The sequence below is a fragment of the Podarcis erhardii genome, assembly GCF_964252035.2.
Source record: "Podarcis erhardii genome assembly, chromosome: 14".
Classification (NCBI taxonomy): Eukaryota; Metazoa; Chordata; class Lepidosauria; order Squamata; family Lacertidae; genus Podarcis; species Podarcis erhardii.
This window is the reverse complement of record NC_138503.1, coordinates 32,306,774-32,321,020: the sequence shown is the minus strand read 5'-3', so window position 1 is coordinate 32,321,020 and position 14,247 is coordinate 32,306,774. Positions and strand designations below refer to the sequence as shown.

General features: G+C 43.5%; 1 protein-coding gene across 1 annotated transcript in view; it reads left to right on the top strand.

The window, feature by feature from the left end:
- HS3ST6 (heparan sulfate-glucosamine 3-sulfotransferase 6) overlaps window positions 1–14,247 on the top strand; it is a 79,849-nt gene that overhangs the window by 1,397 nt on the left and 64,205 nt on the right. The window lies entirely within an intron of this gene.

Here is a 14,247-nt window from a genome sequence, read left to right as displayed (position 1 = left end):
CAGAAATGAATCTGAGCATGCTAGGCAGGCATCAACATTGGCACACCGGAAGCTGCCTTGCACTGAGTCAGACCGTTGGTCCACCTAGCTCAATGCTGCCCACACTGGCAGGCAGCAGTTCTCCAATGTTTCAGACTGAAGTTTTTTTCCTAGCCCTACGTGGAGGGTTTAAACCCATGACCTTCTGCAAGCAAACTAGATGCTCTACCACTGAGCTACAGGTCTTCCCTTTATCCATATAAAAAGCTCTATTATTTCAGAATAGTGCATCAGTGTATTAATTAACTCGAAGTAATAGTCAGTCCTATTTCTGAGCTGGAAATGGCTACTTGGGGTTGATATTTCCTCTTTGCCAATAAGAATCATGGCTTGAACGGACGGGGAATTTTGCCCCCAATTAACTAGATCGGAACACAAACTATTGATCTAACATTAGCCTTAAAAAAAATCTGCTTAAATCTCTGAGCTTTTGGGATGTGAGAGGCAGAAACTAAAAATAAATAAATACGGGATGTCCTTTTTTTGATCATTTGTTCCCCACCGTCACACAGAGCTTCCCCTGTTCAGCACATAAACTTATAAGTGGAAAGCAACCTCAAACAGACCCGAAGTGTTGTTTAACGATGGAGGTAAATTTTGGATCAACGTATTGGAGCTGGAAAACTGCTGGTACAATATGTATGTTAATCCAAATTAAAACACAGCTGTTGTCCCCTTCCTCTAGGAATTCCGATAAATCCTTTCCATATTAGGGCTGCCTTTCCCGGATGGTGTACTCATCAAAATATTTCCCAAATGTTTGGGTCGCCATTGTCTCCAGAGTTTCCTTAAAAGCGTCTTCTTGTTCCACGCAGTCAGTGCGCACAGGCCACAAATTTAACAGCCAACTGCACACTCCAAATTACGTGAGCAAGCCTCTTGTTTTTTACACCGGATGAACTCTCCGGTCTTTCTCCCTTCATGTTACCATCTCCCCACCTTTGTGCCTCTTTTATGAAACTTTCCATTATGGGATAAGGTATGAAAGACACTCTTAACTTTCCAAGTGGAAGGCTGTCTTCGTTTGAAGTCAATGGCGGAGACTCTGCCTTTATGGACTTCAAAGGGGTCTAGATTTCACAAAGACCAAGGTAACAAAAGCTGACCGACTATTGAAAATGCTTTTTAAAAAAAATCCCCAAAGCGATTTATCAGGGTTCAGGTGCTGCCCTTTCATGCAGGACTCCTGTGGGCTGGAAGGCAAATCGCAAACTTTAAAACAAATGAGCTGGGGTTTTTTCAGTGTCCTTAGACCAGGGTACCTGCCCAGCTCCCAAATGTTCAAATGTCTCTTTTGAATACGATGCAGAAAGTTTCTGTACTAGCTGATATTTCCCCACTCAAACCGCAGTGAGACTGAGATCACAAGCCCATCAACGTTCCCCAGCTGACACTCTTTCTTCACCCCTCCTTCCTTTCTTCTCCTTCCTTTCTTCTTCTCTTTCCTCTTTCCCCCACTTTAAATTTTAGCATCTTTTGGGACTTTTGAGCAGAGCCTCCAGTGGCAGCAATGGCATAGGAAACCACAGTTTAAGCTGAGTTTGGTGTCCCTCCTATCTTGAGAAAGACCATCACAATTAAGCAAATCTTCAAGATCTTTGTAGACCGGAGACTAACAAAGCATCCTTTTTGGGAGACACAAGGATAGGACCTCCATGTTAGAATGAGTCTGATTAAAGTGTATCTAATTTTTCCCATCCTTCCTTTGCCCCCTCACTTTGTATATGTCTCTGGGGATAATAGGGTTTCCCACCCGCATTGCTTCCTCTTCACAGCCACTAAGATAGGCACAGAACCAGCCCATCGCCCTAGCAGAAGGTGAGTTCATGTGTGTAAAGGGGGCATCAGCTGCTTTTTGCATCCTCTGTGGTTAATGGCACTCTGACATGAGTCTTGCCAATGTACAATGGCCACGATCCACTTTAAAATCTTCCAGCACAAGTCCCATTGATAAGGATTTCCAAAAAATGGCATGCAAGAACGCATTAGTGGAATCACACAGTTCCTGGATCAAGTGGGGCATTTGCAAGAGACTGCCAAGAGAAGTGACTTGTTTCTGTTGTTTGGTATCCATTTGATTCTTTTTTTGCCAGCTGAGCTCCTTTCCTGTTGGGGTCGTGATGGAATCCCGGAGTTCATCTGGCTTTTTGGCAGGCTTGTGTTTCAAGAAATACAGATTAAAAATAGAAAATTAAATGCTGGGAGTTCTGTGTGTATGTGTGTAGCCTAGCTTTATTTATTTATGTATGTGTCCTGATCTATGTAGTCCATGGATGCTTGGAAGGGGGCAATGTTACACAACAAAGCAGGTCTCTGCCCCAAAGAGTCTACAATCTAAAGGCCAGCAAAAGGGGGTGGGTGGAAACAGTATGAAGGGGCAGATTTGGAAAGGGTAGCAAATGTGAGGCCATGAAGTTATGCTTCATTTTGGTTAGTGTGAGGGCTATGGGACTGCTACTCCTGCCAGGCTGTTGGGAAGAAGCAATAATGATGCAGAAGCAGTTATCCTTGGGTGCTGCCCCCTCTACTTTAGCTTTGGAGTAGATGGCGAAGACCCTAATCTTTTGGGAGCATCCGCTGCACAAACCCCAAGAAAAGGACAATTGCATGCCCTTTCCTTTCAACGGAACACTGGGAGGCAACAATCTCATTTGACTTTACAGAAGGCCCTTGCAAAAAAAACAACAACCCTGGGTAATTCTGGGTTGAAATGCAGGTTTAACTGTTTACAGCTTTTTAATGTGTGGAGGGGGGGGGTTGGTAATGGTAAATGTAAGGGTTTTTTTTATAAAAAAGTGTCACTTATTATTTTTATTTATTAAATTTCTATACCGCCCTATACCTGCAGATCTCAGGGCGGTTCACAACATAAAATGCCCAAGTCCATTTTGCCGGAGGTGCAAGATTTCCCTAAGTTACTGTGGTCTAAAGACGCAGTCCTCATATTGTGTATTTGAAAGCAAATTCCCTGGAACTCAAGAGGTTGTGCTTCCTAGCAAACATGCAGCACATCTTGCTGCAAGACATCTGGAGGGTGAGTAATGGAAAATTAACAAGATCTAAACCCTTCTCCTAAAAAAATTCTGACAACTAACCTTTGTAAAAAACACACCAAAACACCCCTTCCCCACACGCAGCTCCCCTTGGTTTGGTAAGCGTAACTATTATGTCATACTTGTGCATCTTATCAAGTGACATGAATGTGCATATGTTTTTCAGATTTATAGGAATTAATATAATTAGTGTCTGCATATGTTTGAACGGGTGCTCCAGTACACATGGGGGGTGTATTACTGGTTTTCATTTCTTATGTATGAACCCTCAGTGTTTTAAAATATTTTTAAAAAGAAGGATTGCAAAACTTGATATTTTCTAGCACCTGAAAACGTTAGTACAATCCAGGAGATGGGCATTTTTCAAAATCTGAGTTGGGTCCCTTATGCAATTAAATTGCGATGAGGTGGAATTGATCCGGGAGATATAACGCTCTAATAGCACAAATGAACTCTCCTTAGGCAGCCCAGCTCTGAGAATGTCTGGCTACTGTTCATATGCTTAATATTAAACCTTCATCTCTTGGCCAGCTGGGTAAATGTCTGGAGCAGATTTATCTCTTCTTAGAAGTCAATTATTGTATCCGGTACATTATCTTAGAGGGGGCAGGGAATGGGGCAAAAAGCAAAGACTTTAAAATGGCTACCTTTTCAAATGTCTGAACCCGTTTTCTTCCCAACTCGCCCAGTCTCCTCTGGAGCAAATCAGAGTAATGGGTCTGATCCATGTAAAGGCAATCGTTGACTAAATCCCGTGGGAAACAAGAGGTCTCATTTAAATTAGCTGTTAACTCAATCCCATTATTCCCAATCAAATATGCAGCATCTAGATCCCCAAATTTACTCCAAGTAAACCCCACTCATTTCAGTTGCCAGCTTAGCATGCACGGCATGTAAGCCTTTAGCTGGTTCATGGCCAATATTTTTTTAATTGTACATATTCCTAAAACGAGGGTTTTAGCGTGATGACAGCTTACCCTAGGTCTTACAAATGGGTGGTGGTCTAATACCATCTGCAGGAATTGTTATTTTGAACATCTGTGGCTTTGCTGAGAAACTCTAACTTGGAAGTCAATTGAACCATAGAGTTAAAGACACTTTCTGCACTACTCAGATTTTGCTTCTAAAAGTATCGCTGCAGTTTTCAAGGAACTATAACTTGCATGCTTCTCTCTCTCTGTGTGTGTGTGTTCTAATGGATGGAACAAACAATATTATGGTAATCTCTAATCTCACTCCTTAGATTTGTGCCTACCTGTAATGCTACAGGGACAAGTCTGATTAAAACAAAAACACAAATGACGAGGTAAATGTAATGGGCTTGGCTCATAATGATAATAGCATTTAATTAAAACCGCAGCATCATTTTAGTGCCTATGGGGCTATCCTAAGGTAAATGTTAAGAATGAGTATAAACCATTTGCTTGGCTTCTGGGTTGGCCTTATATTTTCATGGGCTATTGTCCATTGGGCCTAGCTGCACCTAGATCAATTAGACATGTAAGGTGGAGGTGGTGGTTGTGATGCAGCCAGCTGTGAACAGTTGCATTATTTTTGATGCACAATGCGGAGGGTTGAAAGGTAACAAACATTACCTACTTTTAAGGCTCCAGTCCTGTGTGTTCTAGGTATATGCCCTTTTTGAAACCAGTGGTCTTAGGACTGAGTAAGCATGCATAGAACTGCTGAAAATCTGGCTGGTTTCATCAGGGAAAAGTTTAAGCAAAGACACGTTCAAATCTCTCGTTGAAATTGCTGAAAACTTCAGTTGGATTGAAATGTGTAGAAAGCAACCCCTTTAAAAAATAATAATAATAAGCAAAAATAGCCTTCCACATGATTATGCTTACTGAACTCCTGTTGTTTCACCCTTCTTCTTCCCCTCCTTTTTGGCAGAGAGAAAACAACATGTTTCTTAATTGGGGTGTATTTGAGATCACATATGATTGCAGGTGCTATTTAAATTTGGGGTGTGCGTGTGTATGTATTGGGTGAAAGAACAAACGTTGAGCTCCTCTTTTTTGCTCCTGGGAATCTTTCACAGCAGTGTCAACATTTCTGAAATAGTTGACTAAGCCAAGAAACCCCAAACCAGTGCCAATAGCTTTTAATTGCCAACATCTTGGGGCCCCGAGGCACCTGTGGAATTGTTCATCATCTTAAGTACATTTTTGTTTCTTCAAAAAAAGCGGGGAAATATGTCGAGCAACAAACTCCCTCTTTGCAATATAACCCTCTTTGTATTTTCTCATGCAGTGTTAATCCCAGTTGGAGTTTGGTGGCTCCGACTCTTAGATTTCGTATATCTTTGGCTTATGATTGGCACCTGGCATCCTTTCAAGCAGAAGTTATTTCAGTCGGTGAATATATAAAACCAACAAAAGCAAAATAGGAGCATCTCTCTTTTTTCTTCTGCGGACATGTTTTTGATTCCCGTTTCCCTGCCCTACCTCTACGGGAACTTGTGCTCTTTGTTAAATAACAAAAGAAACGGGTGGTTTGGAAAGCCAGAAGTAAATCTTCAGGTTGCGAAACCCTTTAACTCTTTAATGTAGAGGCAGGGGAAGAAGGAAGCTGGCTTTCAGGCGAAGGGCCATAGAGCATCTGCTTTGCATGCGGAAGGTCTCAGTCTCTCAAGATAGGGTTGGAAAGGGCCCTTGTCTGAAATCCCAGAAAACAGCTGCCAGTCAGTGTAGGTCATACTGAGCTTGGTGGACCAGTGGTTTGACTCTATATAAAGCAGCATCAAGGAAGGACAGCAACTTGATGGAGAGCACATGGTTTGATTCATCCCTGGTATCTGCAGGTATGGCAGGGAATGTTGCCTGCCTGAAATCCTGCAGAAATGGGGCCAGTCCATTCATAGGCAATATTGAGCCAGATAGACTATAAGGCAGCCTCTCATGTTCTTTTGCTTTCAATGTGGTAACAGGAATAACATAACTTAAGATTTTTTTACAAGAGAATTATTATTATTATCTCATTTCAAACTGCAATTAAAGCAATTAACGCAGCCCCAGTCAGAACCCCCACAGCACATCGCAGGGGAGAAAGGAAACTCAATTCTTTAGAATTGTTTTCCAGGGTGAAGATGTGTTTCTCTCCAGCAGCTTTGAAAAGATGGTGCCAGGAGCATCTCTGTGTGAAGAGAGTTTCTTGGGGCCATCACCAAGAAGGCACTCTCAAGAACCACCAGCTGTTTTGTAGCCCAAAACATCTGGAGGGCAGCAGGCTGGGTAAAGGCTGGTGTAGGTGATCAATAATTGTGTTTTAAAAATGGGTAGGGGTATAGTTGTTTGCCACTTGTACCCAGTTGAACAGGATGAAGCATATCTATCTATCATCTATCTATCTATCTATCTATCTATCTATCTATCATCTATCATCTATCATCTATCATCTATCATCTATCATCTATCATCTATCATCTATCATCTATCATCTATCATCTATCATCTATCATCTATCATCTATCATCTATCATCTATCTATATCTATCTATATCTGTCTGTCTGTCTGTCTGTCTATCTATCTATCTATCTATCTATCTATCTAAACTCACCTTCAACATAGGATTAAACTTGACCTTTGTGAAGTCTGATTTTTCTTTAACAAACATGCTTCTGCAGGCAAAGCTTTAGCCATTGGTTCATCTAGCTCTGTATAAAGAACATCAGAAGATCCTGTTGGATCAGACCATTGGCCCATCTAGTCCAGCATCCTCTATTCATAGCTGCCAACCAGTAAAGTAGCATCACTTTGCCACCCTTGATAACTGGAAGAGCTTTCTCTAGTCCCGAGCTGCCATTTGATAAGTGAAGCAGCAGTGCATTGTGGGACCGTGATAAGAGTCTTCAGCTGCCATGCCCTGAACTAATCAATGATTGCTTTGTCTCCTTTGGCAAGGGCAATGGACTACCACCCAGGGGTGTGAACACTTGGATTTGGGCCAGTGCATAGATTTCTATAGATACCAAGTCTTGGTATGCGCCGTTGAAATGTCATCAGCATTTAAGTTTTGCTCTTTGTACGCCATTGTCTGACGGTTGCCAGGATGTTTCTTTAGCAAACATATTAGGGCAACATTGCAAGGAAAGAGAAACAACTATCTTTAAACACACAAAATATCCGCAGAGGCTAGCTTGGAGGCAATTGATGGAGGCTTGCCTCTTCCACGATGAGCATGAAAACTTTTCCAAGGGTTACCTTTTCTCACTCTCTTTCGCTGATAAACACAACATTGGCATTCCATAATTGTTTTTCTTTTGTTTGAGTTTGGTGGCCACTATCCTGGACATGTCCGTTTTATTTTAGAATCAACAAGTCCCATTTAAATCTGCTTAAGACCCTGCTGTTTGAATGAATATCTATTCATCTTGCACGGTGACACCACCTGGAGGGAAGGCCTTTAAAAATGGCCTCAGCGCCTGAGCCACTCGTATGCTGAAGTCATCTTCAAATGTGCTTTTGCAGATCTCCCCATCACCTGCGATGAGGCAGGTGGCATTTGAGAAAGGGCCTTCTGTGCTGTAGTACACAATTTATGAGTTTCTCTCCCTAGATAGACTTGCCTGGTGCTGACATTAGTGCTGGATTATTATTTAAAATCTGGTTTATTTGGGGTGGTTCATTGGCCCTGGCTCCACCTACTGCTGGTCTCCCTGCCTTCATCCCTACCATTCATCATCAAACCTTTATTGGCATCACTTACAAACATTCAGAATAAATAGGCCAATGCGATATCGTTGCCATTTCAACAGTACAGTCATTTGCCAAAGGGAAGAAGAGGCGAGCAATCTATTTCACCTCTGTGGAACTCCAGCAAGGGCGGGTTCCTGTAGTTTCTTTGGCGGCAGAAAATCAAATACAGGAACTTGGCTACTGTCTTGGTGAGCTCCTGATCTCTCCCCTGTAATAAGAAGTGTATAACCTCTGTCTCTGGTTTCCATGTTGGGATACATAGGTGGTCTAAGAATTGTTGGCGGAGATCATATATTTTACTATTAAGGGCCATGTGAGCTAGAGTTTCCACCAGGTGGGCATCACATGGGAAGAACCTATCTCCTTCTGCCATACCCGCAAACCTACCCCAAAGGAGGTTAGAAGGATTACAATTGAACCTAACCAGTGAAAAAGAGGAGGAGGAGTTTGGATTTGATATCCTGCTTTATCAATACCCGAAGGAGTCTCAAAGCGGCTAACATTCTCCTTTCCCTTCCTCCCCCACAACAAACACTCTGTGTGGTGAGTGGGGCTGAGACTTCAGAGAAGTGTGACTAGCCCAAGGTCACCCAGCAGCTGCATGTGGAGGAGCAGGGAATCGAACCCAGTTCACCAGATTACAAGTCCACCGCTCTTAACCACTACACCACACTGGCTCTCTTAGCCTTCTACCTACCATTCTTTCTACCTACCATTGGCCCTAGGATATGAAAAATATTAAATGCAGGGCATGCCTGATTTCAGAGATATAGAGGTTTGGTTGTGTTTGACACTTCTATGTGAAGAGGAACCATGTGTGGTCTAAAAGTCTGCATAATCCTTTCCCAGCAGAACATAGCCCATTGCAAACTATCTTCTCACCTGTGTGTGTATTTATTTTGTTTTGCAGAATAACTGTTTAAATATGTGATGCATACTGATGTGACCCTTAAGTTGATTCTCTGCTGGTGAAGAAACAAACACGTTCTCTCTCGAAACTCTTTCTCCAGCTTTCCTGGTATATGAAGTATCATAGTTTGCTTCTGTCCTTGGAGCCTTGGAGAACTTGTTTGTTTGTTTTGCAATTCCAAAGGAGGAGCGTGTTTTGCTTGTCTTTCCCTGCATGTCAGAGTTTGAACATCATTACTCTGCAGAATGTTTCCTCTGCTATCATAAGGCATAAACAAACAGCAGACAGGCCTTAACCTGTGCCATTTACCAGAAGCAGTTTCTCTCTCTAAAGCAAATCCAAAATTTGGATTTCTGTCTCAGGTGAAGCGTATGTAGGATTTCTGGGTAGGTCTGAAGAATTTTGTAAGATTTAGCAAAAAAAAAAAAAAAAAAATTTTTTTTTTAAATTAAGTGGTTATTTGCATACCAACTTCATAATGAAGTCAGGAGTGAGCAGTGATGTAGCCAAATGTGTGACTGCAGGTGGTGCCCATTTACTTAGGATACTGAAACCCAAAATGGACCAGCAAAATCTCTCCGAACTGAGCACACCGGCAGGAAAGTAGCAGATGAGAATTAATGTAACTGCAAAGTGTCACACACTCAGAAAAATGAACCCTAACTTTTAGGGATGGGGGAGAAATTAAATTCAGTTTGCATTTTATGTTTAACCTACCTGATTCACACTTTCCAAAGCAATACTTAAACCAACACACAGCCATCCTTTGAAATTTGCACTTCTCCGAATTTTGCAATTCAGTTCACCGGCAAAGTCATGTGTACAAAAATGCATATACTAGTGTAAAGTGTGCATGAAAAACTGCATATAATAGGGGAAATGATGCACAAAAGTGTGCTATATTCAGGAAAATTGGTTTGCAAACATGTGTATATTAGACAAAAATGCACTGAAAAATGGGTATATTGGGAGAAATTTGTGTTAAAATGTCGATGAATTTGCAAACTGATGTGGAAATGTGGAGAATGTAACACTGGGAAAGTGAGAAAATGAAATTGACAGATCCACCCATCCCTATTCTGCATATTCACCAACTGTATCAGGTATGACTGGGAAAAAGATATTGGGGTTGTAGTAGTTGGCTCTCCCAAAAAGTCAATTCTTTGTGCAGTGAGAGGGATGAGGGGGAAAGCAACAAAACCATTAAGGCAGGGAGTTATAAATAAAACATGGTGTTGTTGTGGGGGTTTTTAACAAAAAAAAAAACCCACCTTGATGGGAGTTGTAGTCTAAAACATCTGGAGGGCATCTGGTTGGCAAAGGCTGATCTATTGTGTAGCCGAGTTTGGAATCCCATGTGCTTTACTAGTGGCTCTGACTCAAAAAGGATATCTCAGAGCTAAGGGAGAAAGTGCAGAAAAGGGCAACAAAAATGATTAATGGGCTGGAACACCTTCTGATGAGGGAAGGCTCAGCTAGCCTTGCCAAAGTTGGTGCGCCACCAGATGCTGCTGAACTACATCTCCCACAATCCCTGGCCGCTGGCCATGCTGGCTGGGGCTGATGGAAGCTGTAGTCCAGCAGCATCTGGAAGACACCAGGGTTTTAGTTTTGGGCCAGGGATGGGAACATAATAGGGCTTTTTATAAATGTATGCTATGAGTGGATCATGTGCATAGAGAAAGCTCTTTCTTCATCATGGCATTGCCCAGTTCAGTTCTCTCTGCTAAAGAACATAAGAACCTGCTTGACACCAACTCAGATCATTGGTTTATCTAGCTCAGTATTGTCTGCACTGGCTGGCAGTTGCTTTCCAAGATTTCAGGCAGGAGTCTCTCCCTGCCCTACCTGGAGATGGCAGGGATCGAACCTGGGACCTTCTGCATGCAAGGGTGATGCTGTGCCACTGAGCTACAGCATTTCCCCAAAGGAAGCACACATAGGGAAACTTGTGGAGTGCAGTCACAGGGTGGCATTGGTTCCCACTTGTGTTAGAATATGAATTTGTATCTCAATGGCTCTGGGTCATGATAGTGTGTTAGAACCTCCATGTGCCTTGCACACCAGCAGGAACTGCTATTCAGTGTACCTCTGAATACCAGTTCCTGCTGGTGTGCAATGCAGAAGAGTTGCTCGGTGTTTTTATGCCCTGCCTGTTTATCACTTCCTTGGAAGCATCTCAATGGCTACTGTTGGAAGCAGGATATGATCCAGCAGGGCTCTTTCCAGAGGCTCCCTGGGGCCGATCAGCAAATCCCCTCCCCTCCCCCCCCCGTCAATAAAGGTGCACAGTTGCCCTGAACTTGAGCAGAATTGACTATAAAGTGTTTTATTTGTTGCATTTATATCTCACCTTCCCCCCCCCAGGCCAAGATGGTGTCTGTGGTTCTCCCCCTCTGCCTTTAATCCCTACCACAACCCTGTGAGGTAGGCTAGGCTGAGAGGTCGTGACTGGCCCAAGGTGAGCCAGCGCGCTTCATAACTGAGTGGGGATTACTGCCACAGAGTAATCACGGAGCCAGAGCATAGCCCCCGTGGCTAGTAGCCATGGGGGGAGGAGCCAGGGTTTTTGTTGGGGGGGGAAACAGGCCTTTTGTTATGGGGGCAGAACCAACGTGATTGGTCAGTTAGTTAAGTATTTCTATTGTCTTACTTGATATGGGGGGCAGCTGCCCCCCTTGGCTATGACCATGCAAGTAGCCATTGATAGTCTTCTCTTCCATGAATTTGTCTAGTCCAGGAGTCAGCAAACTTTTTCAGCAGGGGGCCGGTCCACTTTCCCTCAGACCTTGTGGGGGGCTGGACTATATTTTGGAGGGGGGAAATGAACGAATTCCTATGCCCCACAAATAACCCAGAGGTGCATTTTAAACAAAAGGACACATTCTACTCATGTGAAAAAACACACTGATTCCCGGACCATCCGCGGGCCGGATTGAGAAGGCAATTGGGCCAGATCCAGCCCCCGGGCCTTAGTCTGCTTACCCATGGTCTAGTCTTCTTTTGAAGCCATCCAAGTGGGTGGCCTTCGCTTCCTCCTGTGGGAGCGAGTTCCAGAGTTGAATTAGACATTGCATGAAGAAGTGCTTTCTCTTATGGAAGTCCATGAGTTGTAGTGTTATGGGAAAGGGAGGGGTGGAGACAACTTCTGTCTATCCACTTCTCCAGGTTTCTGAAAAGCCAGTATGGAGCCAGTGTGGTGTAGTGGTTAAGAGCGGTGGACTCGTAATCTGGTGAACTGGGTTCGATTCCCTGCTCCTCCACGTGCAGCTGCTGGGTGACCTTGGGCCAGTCACACTTCTCTGAAGTCTCTCAGCCCCACTCACCTCACAGAGTGTTTGTTGTGGGGGAGGAAGGGAAAGGAGAATGTTAGCCGCTTTGAGACTCCTTCGGGTAGTGATAAAGCGGGATATCAAATCCAAACTCTTTCTTTCTCTTTCTTTCTGGGTCCATTTTCTCAGTGGGCTGATTGATTTCCCTATGGGTGTGAAAGGATCTGGTCCTCTTGGCTGTGAGGACAGCACAATTGTCCAAACCCTGAAAGGTAGAAGAGGCACCTATTCATGTTCTGCTGCTTGGCTGATTCCTCTTCCCCCATCATCGCTTTCCCTCAAAACCTGGCAGCTTTATAAGTTAAGAGATGTCAGGAGAGCAAGAGTCGCCGTTAATGGTGTCAGCTGCAGGCAAATGGGAAGCTCTTCCTGAAACATTTGTTCCAAGCCTGCTCTCTGTCTCTCTCTGTCTCTCTCTCTGTCTCTCTCTCTCTCTCTCTGTGTGTGTGTGTGTGTGTGTGCGTGCATGTGCGTTTAAATCATTATTTTTAAATAATAATTATGCCACATTTGCTCGGAGAAGGAAGTGGGCGACTTGGTGGAAGTTGGGCTGGGCCAGGGAGGCAGAAAAAGTTAATTGGAGAGGCGGCTTAAAAGCTTATGACTGACCTTTTGTCAAATGGGGAGGTGGGGGAGAGGGGGAGAGAACTTTTTTTTTCAGTGTATTAAGCCTGGGTGGGGATTGAGAAGTTGGCTAATGAAAGGCTTGGTTTAATACCAGGATTTAAGCTCCTAAATGGCTTTTGAAAGCACTCTGGGAGTCTGTTTCTGCGTGGAGAGCCCATCAGCAGTAGGTTGCGGTTGTCTGTTTCTTCCCCACCCACCTCCATTTCTGCCCCCCCCCCCAAAACTGGAGGCCTCTCTCCAAATTTGAAACCAATTCGTTAAAGCCATCTTTGAAAGCAAGGTCACACTGGGGAGCCATCTTGTGTTCTCTTTCTATCTCCTCCTTCTCAAAGAATTGTAGAGAACCGATGGAAAACGTAGCCATTTGCTTTTTGAGCTAAATGGGAGAGTTTGAGCTAAAAGAAATCAGAATGGCCTCACTGGATGAGAGAATGTGCCCACCTGCCTAGAGTTAGGCAGGCCATGTCTGCATTGCTCCAAAAGCAGACACAGGTTTGCATGAAATCTGCAGCTCGAAAACCAGCTGTTTATACTCGACTGCTACTTTATTGCCACCTAATGTTCTTTGGCTCACCTTTGGATACAAAATGTTTGGATATAATGACTGTTTATGTAATTGGGATTTTTAATGGGAAGTATGCCCCAATAACTTGGAGGTGGGGGGGGGACATTCAAAATTCCCTCGAAAATGCTTATATTGGACCCACTTCCATGCTAATTTTAGAGTTCAACTCCAAGACAAACTGAACCCTGCATTTCTGTCAAAACTCTTGAACACCCACGGTTTCAACAGCGAGGGACGAGGGGGTTGGCATGTGTCAAAAAATTGTGGCCTTTATTGGAAAAGCTTTAGGGGCAGCCCTTAAACTCTCCCTGGCATCCCCCCTCCCCCAAAAAGAGCTGCAACTGTTCTACCAGAGCAAATTGATTACAAGCAAGAGGAGAATTACGTTAATATACTTGCTTGTCACTTGGGCCGTATTAGTAATCTCTTCTCATTAATCTGCGGAGAATACGGAGGTGACCTTGTTAAGCATCCTTGCAGATGGGGGAAGTCTGACCCGGCTGCTATTGATTTACTACCGTGAGACCCATAAATGCCCTCTTGGCGCACCCTGCATTCCAGCCGCAGCAGGAGCATCTACAGCTATTTTGGGGGAAGAGTCAGGTCCTGACATGCCCCACTTTGTGCTTGATGTGTGCAATTCAGACATCCCTTTTTTCACTTGCAGACTTTTTCTGCAACATTCAAACAGAGAAAAAAAAGTCCTTCCTCGTGCAAAACAAAGATCAACTGTGGAACTCTCTTCCACAGGAGGCAGTGATGGTCATCAACTTATTGTTTTTTAAAAAACTATCAAAATAAGTTTATTGTACTAGCCAAAGGCCACAACAATTCCATGCAATCACAATCAATTTAAAATATGACATCTGCAAATAAAAACAGTGAACATATAATGCAATGTATCCAATAACAAGGATGCCTCCATGTCTACATTGAGTTTTAATTTAGGGCTCTGCCCCTTACAGTTTACAGCTATTTTATGCAGCTCCTGCTTCCTTATCTTCTTGTCTTCCACCAGCT